This window comes from Octopus bimaculoides, chromosome 3 (assembly GCF_046866305.1).
Source record: "Octopus bimaculoides isolate indiv1 chromosome 3, ASM4686630v1, whole genome shotgun sequence".
NCBI lineage: Eukaryota > Metazoa > Mollusca > Cephalopoda > Octopoda > Octopodidae > Octopus > Octopus bimaculoides.
The window spans coordinates 128,933,004-128,940,725 of NC_142930.1; positions in this window are offsets into that span (position 1 = coordinate 128,933,004).

A 7,722-nucleotide genomic window follows, 5' to 3' on the forward strand; every position below is an offset into this window, starting at 1 on the left:
GTATGCGTGTTTGCCTCCAGTGATAAGATGTATCACTGCCATAACAGATTGAATGGAAACATAAAGTCGTACAATTTAACAAATATGCTTCGATTTAAGTGGTTTTCTTCTTATGCAATGTCTTTAGATAAATACAGAGGTATGTTGATCAATAGTTACCTTTAGAATCCAGACAACCGCGCCATACATAGTTCTTTAGTACACAATTTAACTTTCAGATGCAAACATACGCACACACGCACAGACAGCTAGATAGATAGATAGATAGATAGATATATATATAGATAGATAGATAGATATAGGCGTGAGGAGGGGATTTTATGCAAGGAAGGGCACAAGGTGAAGTCGATTAAGTAAACGCGCGGAGATACATTAAGATTTTAACTGTTTCTTGATGATCAAATTACCAATAATCTCCTGGAATGTTATATGTTACTCATATTTTAATTTCACTAGAGCAGAAGTACACGCGCCGAGTTCAAATTCTCGTCTGAAATCAATTCGTTTTTCCATTTCGTCATTGAAGCTCTGGAGAAAGTGATATTTATAACATCATCTCATACATTTTTTTGTTCTTGATTTTCCGCGAATGCTTTGTCATTGTACCTGACCAAATAACCCAAGAACTACTTTAGATAATGCAGTAGTTCGAGATTAGTTGTTGTTGAATAAGAAAAGACGGAGGTCATTTGACTTTACTAAGAACACTAATTTCTTCCAGGAAAACGCCGACGTCACGCCATCTTTACATCTTCCTAATTTCGCGTGCGTTTCTTGTGTTTGCTGTGTATATAATTAAGCCAGGGTGAATCTAACTACAAGTCGAGACACTAACAAGGTTTAATTATCACAATTAACTTCTGCTACGCCTTGGGAAAATCCTGGACGTCGCACCATATACCATATAAGGTCTACTGACTAATCAATCGCTAATCAACGTTTTACCCGTGTGGTGTATATGACTAAAATGGTGGCCAACGGAACGAAATGCATTATGGGAATTAGGTTTTACCGTGTCGGTTTTGAGTCCGAATAATTGTTGGAGACGAGATTTCGTTAGTTGAATGAATGAATTGCAATAAAAATTATATGTCTTGAAGTTTAAGTTTAAGATATATGAAATGATCAATTTGAAGGAATTCGTAAAGTAGATTAAATAAGGTTGTGAAAATGTGGTGGGGAACAAATGCAGATACGAAGACAAATGCACACACACACACACACACACACACACACACACACACACACACACACACACACACACATACACACACATATATATATGATGGGCTTTTTTCAGTCTCCGTCTACCAAATTGACTCACAAAGCTTTGATCGGCTTGAGGCTATATTAGAAGACACTTGCCCCCAATGTGCCACACAGTGGTACTGAACCCAGGAGTGTGTGATTGGGAAGCAAGCTTGTTACCACACAGCAACGCCTGCGCCAGTTCGTGTAAAAGAGATGGTAAAAATGTACGTGCGATAGAGCGAGAAAAAGACAGACAGATAGACAGACTGTGACTACTTAGACTTACGCACTTGCAGTCGCACACATACAGATGCTATAAAGCTTCGGAAAATGGCAATATCCCAAGATCCACAGAACGGGGCTGAAACACGAGGTTCGGTAGATGCATAAATATCTCTGAGAGATTTAGAAATGTATTATTTCTATTTTTGAAATCAGTGACTGTGTTTCACTAGAATTGTTATATGTTTACGAGAGCTTGACCGGCATCTCTCAACTAGCAGGTCATGCTACTCCAGACTGATGACGAGCAAAGACTCAGAAACATGTCTCTGGACGCAGGCTTAGCTAAGTGGAGGTGCTTGTCTCCCCATTGTAAACATAAGGACACAGGAAATGTGTCAAGGACGACAGGAAGCGGTGCTGCTTCATAGGACTAAATAGCAGTAGTATTATTCCCTTCATGGGACTGTCTCTTAAAGTTGACAGCATACAACTACTTTATCGTATCCCTACTGCATAAATCTCTCTGAAAAATTTAGAAATGCATTATTTATATATATATATATATATATATATATATATATATATATTTCCCTGAGCGCCTGCTAGTACTTTGCATGGACCACGTCCTCGCGTTATTGTTTTTTCTAGTTTCGTTGTTCGTTTTTTCGAATTTACTATATACATACATACATACATACATACATACATGCACACATACACACACACACACACACACACACACACACACATACATATATATATATATATATATATATATATATATATATATATATATATATATATATATATATATATATATATATATATATATATATTATTTATTTATTTATTTATGTGTTTCAGCCAAGTGGCTGCGGTCATGCTGGTACACCACCGTGATATATATATTATTATTATTATTATTATTATTATTATTATTATTATTATTATTATTATTATTATTATTATTATTATTATTATTATTATTCAGTAGTTTTATTTTTATAACGTGCTTTCACTTCACTACCGAGCGCAGCTCTGTGCGCCTTGGGTATGTGCTGTGGTTTGCTGTGGTGCTCTTATGTTTACTGTATTGAAAGTGTTTTGCGTAGAATGTGTGCAGTACCCAGTAGTGCAATTTTCTGTATGTTATATATATTTGTAAGTCCTGGTGTTTTTGTTATGTATTTGTCTGAATATTTTTTTATTATACCTAAGGCACCTACTATGATAGGAATTGTTTCTGTTTTTAGATTCCACATTCGAGTTATCTCTATTTCCAGGTCTTTGTATTTTGAAAGTTTTTCCATTTCTTTTAGAGAAACGTTGTCATCTGCTGGTATTGAAACATCAATTAGAAGGCATTTTTTTCCTTCATGATCTTTGACAACTATATCTGGTCTATTTGCCTTAATTTCTCTATCTGTGTGTATTGGCATATCCCAGAGTATGGTTGCTTTCTCGTTTTCTGTGACCTTTTCTGGCGTGTGTTTATACCATCTTTTTTCTGTTGCTATTCCATAATGTTGGCATAGCTTCCAGTGTATATAGGTCCCAGCTCTGTCGTGTCTGTGAATATATTCCTTCTTAGCCAGGACTGGGCAGCCAGAGATAATATGATTTATTGTTTCTTGTCGATCTCCACATATTCTACAGTTACTTGTTATATTTCTTTTCATTATGTGTTTTTGGTAATTTCTGGTGGGGAGGCTTTGGTCTTGTGCAGCAATTAAAAATCCTTCAGTCTCTGCTTTGAGTCCTGAGCTTCTCAGCCATTGCTGGGATTTTTCTCTGTCTATTTCTTTCGCATTTAGTTTAGCCCAGTATTTACCATGTAGGGGCTTTTCTTGCCATCGTTTTATCATGGTCCGTTGCTGTTCTAGTTTTAGTTTGGATTTCATTTGTTTTATAGCGTTTGTTGTTTCTTCTTCTTCTTCTTCGTATTTGTTAGGTAGATTGATTATTATTATTATTGTTATTATTATTATTATTATTATTATTATTATTATTATTATTATTATTATTATTATTATTTCCAAATCTCTCAAAAAGAGACATTCAGTAACAGTTCTTTAAAATAGAGTCTATTCGCCAACATAATGTGGCTGTCCCGAAAGGGACGATGTTACTGTTGTTTTAGCCCCAAGAAACGTCGTTTCTAACTGGCTATATGACACACTATCTATGTCCTTATATTTCGAGCAGGGAGCTCAGCAACTCCCATCCAGCGCAAAACAACATCTGTGGACTAGTTCATCTATATATATATATTTATATAGTTCATATATATATATATATCGATATATATCGACTGAATGATATATCCCTGTATATAATAACTACACACGCATATCTCTCTCTCTCTCCACATATATATATATATATATATATATATATATATATATATATATATATATATATATATATGCATGTACACAATAATGCACAGCAGTTATCGGTAACAGTCGAATTTTATACACTTAACAATTCGCCGATATTTTTCAGACTTTTGAAATATGTTAAATAACAAAATGGACTTCCAGTATCGAAATAATCAAATGAGTATTTGAATGTTTGTCAAACACACCTCAGGCTTTTCTTCTAATTTCCTTCCTTCTCCTCTCTCTCACTTTCTCTCATTCCTTCTCTCATTCCTTCTCTCTCCTTTTACTTTCATTCATTCTATTCGCTTATTCATTCCTCTCTCGTCTTATTTGTACCTATTTCTGTATTAGTCAAATTATACTAACGACCCACCTGCCGTTTTACCGATTTTCCTGCCTATATCCATTAGTAATATTCCTTCGTCGCTATTTTCTCAATTTGAAATTGAAACTCGGAACTACATTTTTGCTTTTTTTAATTGTATTTTATCTTCTTTATTTATTTGTTTATCTTTTTTATCTTTTGTATTTATTTTTTTAATTTTTATTTTTATCTTCGGGCACATTGAGATGCAGATTCAGTTTCCATTAGTGACACGTTAGCACATTTGATCTTCAAAATACAAAATGAGATGCGATTGAGATTCAAGCACCGCAGGCATGTAGTGCGGTGCTATTGTTTGGTAAGCTTTTAGCACCAAAGAAAATTTATCGCAAAACACATATATGATTAGAAAACGTGCGTATGCCCAGACACACGCACACAAACACAAACAAATACATACGTACACAGACACATACTATCACAAGCACATGCACACACACAGAGACATACAAATGCATACATACATACATACATACATACATACATACATACATACACGAACACACATAAGAACACGCGTTCAAGCACTAACGGCACCATCACCATACCACAGCAATACTGAAGGCTTAAAGGAACAGAAAGAGAAGAAAGAAGTAAAGAGGTAATGCAGAAGAAAAAAGAAGAAGAAGAAGAAGAAGAAGAAGAAGAAGAAGAAGAAGAAGAAGAAGAAGAAGAAGAAGAAGAAGAAGAAGAAGAAGAAGAAGAAGGAAGAGCAGAAGAAAAAAGTAAGAAGGAGAAGAAGACGAAGACAAAGAAGAAGAAGAAGAAGAAGAAGAAGAAGGAAGAGTAGAAAAAAAAAGTAAGAAGAAGAAGAAGAAGAAGAAGAAGAAGAAGAAGAAGAAGAAGAAGAAGAAGGAAGAGTAGAAAAAAAAAGTAAGAAGAAGAAGAAGAAGAAGAAGAAGAAGAAGGAAGAGCAGAAGAAAAAAGTAAGAAGGAGAAGAAGACGAAGACAAAGAAGAAGAAGAAGAAGAAGAAGAAGAAGGAAGAGTAGAAAAAAAAAGTAAGAAGAAGAAGAAGAAGAAGAAGAAGAAGAAGAAGAAGAAGAAGAAGAAGAAGGAAGAGTAGAAAAAAAAAGTAAGAAGAAGAAGAAGAAGAAGACACTACTGAGTCAAGAAGGTCTTTTGTCCATTCTAATGTTAGATATGTGTATGTGTATGTATGTGTATATTTGTGTATATATGTTCACGTATAGGTGTGGTTGCGCGCGTGCGGATGTGCGTCAGATCAAGTTGCCTCCAGTTCAAAACAGTCTTGTATACACCAGAGACTTGTTACAAAAAGTGTTTTACTAATGGATAATGCCACACCCAAACACCGAAAGAATAAAAGAAAAAAAGAAAAAATTGTTTCTATTTAAAGGTATTGGCCATGTTTTTCGATAAACCAATGTCAAATATTTACAGAACTCGATATATTGAAATTCCATATATACATACACACACACACACACAATATATATATATATATATATATATATATATATATATATATATATATATGCATATATATATATATATATATGTATATATATATATATACATACATATATTCGCAAACACAAACACGTACGCACATACAAACACACGTGCACACACATACACTCGCATACACACGCACACATATATGTAAAAAACTAATATATATATATGTATATATAAGTTATCTTTTCGCGTATTTTGTCTGTGCTTTATATTTTTGATAGCTTGTTTTTTTTTGTTTTTTTTTATGACGTGAAGCTTTCAAACTGTCTTGAAGTGAAATTAATTTTAGCACGTGTCTCCTACTTCTGAAAGACAACTGTCTGTGGCAAAATTTGACACTTCCCGACTGAAGATTTTTATCATTCGGTTCCTCACAGTAAATGTTATTTATTGGTCATAGCTAACACACCTAATTTTCAAAATCGACTAATCCATCGCGCAGTGTGGATTGGTCCGACATTGTGGAATGCTAGCTGTCGAAATATTTATGTCTTTATTGCCCGTAGGGGGTTAAACATAGAGGGGACAAACAAGGACAGACAAAGGGATTACGTCGATTACGTCGACCTCAGTTCTTAACTGGTACTTATTTAATCAAACCCCAAAGGGTAAAAGCAAAGTTGACCTCGGTGGAATTTGAACTCTGAACGTAGCGCCAGACGAAATACCGCTAATTTATTTTATCGACCTCGAAAGAATGAAAAGCAAAGTCGACCTCACGAAATTCGAACTCAGAATGTATATATAGACGAAATATCGCTAAGAATTTTGCTCGGCGTGCAACCGATTCTGCTAGTTCACTGCCTTTGGATATGCTACTATTGATAACTAATTTCCCTTCAAATCATACCCACTTGCTTTTTAAAAAGAAGCGGAAACACAGCTATAATGATGTACTCCTAGATTCACTGTGTTTAAATGAAAGACACAATGATCACATCTGGAGCGCCGTTGATCAAATCTAACTTTGGTTAAATTACTAATAATAATCAGTTTCTGTGCTCCACATGGAGAATTCCTTTCTGAGTTATGAGTAATGAGTAATGATTTCTTTATTTTGTTTATTATCCTGTACGCGTTAGCGATAGCCGTGTATTGTAATCACTCATCTTTGGTTATTTGTCTGTGCGTTTGCAAAATTACTAGAAAACAGATGAACTGATTTTCACCAAATTTGACAGAAATACTCATTGGGTGAGTGGCTCTAAATGAGGAAAATTTCGTTTGAATATCTTCAAACATACATAAATACATACATGGATATACAATTCTGTGTGTGTGTGTGTGTGTGTGTGTGTATGTATGCATGTGTGTGTACAGTGATGGATTCGAGGGTTTCATTTTTTTACGAATTGGTTTCTTAATTTCACCGGAGTATAAATACCTGTATAGGTGATAATTGAATAAAATAGATAAATAAATTGAACTTATAAATTTCCCGATAAGCAAATGGTGATATTATTTGTATCCAACAACGAACTACAGTACGTGTGACTCATCTGCCATCATTGAAAAACGTTGCTATGCAATATTTTCTACTTTCTTTTTCATATGAATCGACCCTCTTCTGCGTGTGTATAAATCATGGTGTACCTGTGCGTCTAGACACATGCGGGTACATACATACATACATACATACATACATACATATGCGACTCTGTATGTGTGTGAATGTGTGTGTGCGTTTGTGTGTGTACAGTGATGGATTCGAAGGTTTCGTTTATTTACGAGTTGATTTCTTAATTCCACCGTTCTTAAGTTTCTAATCCTCTTTTAGTCAAACACAAAGCTTAACTCAGTTCAATTAAAAAGCATGGATAGGCAACAAATTGTAAGCCGCTCTATAATTTACGAAAAAATCTATCTGCATGCAGGGTATATAAGTATGATATAAGTACCTGGGTATCATTTAAAGAGATAAGATGAATGAACACAAGATCAAAGAAATGTACTTGAGTATTTGAGGAGAACTCGGCTTGTGCTCCAGTCGAAGCTA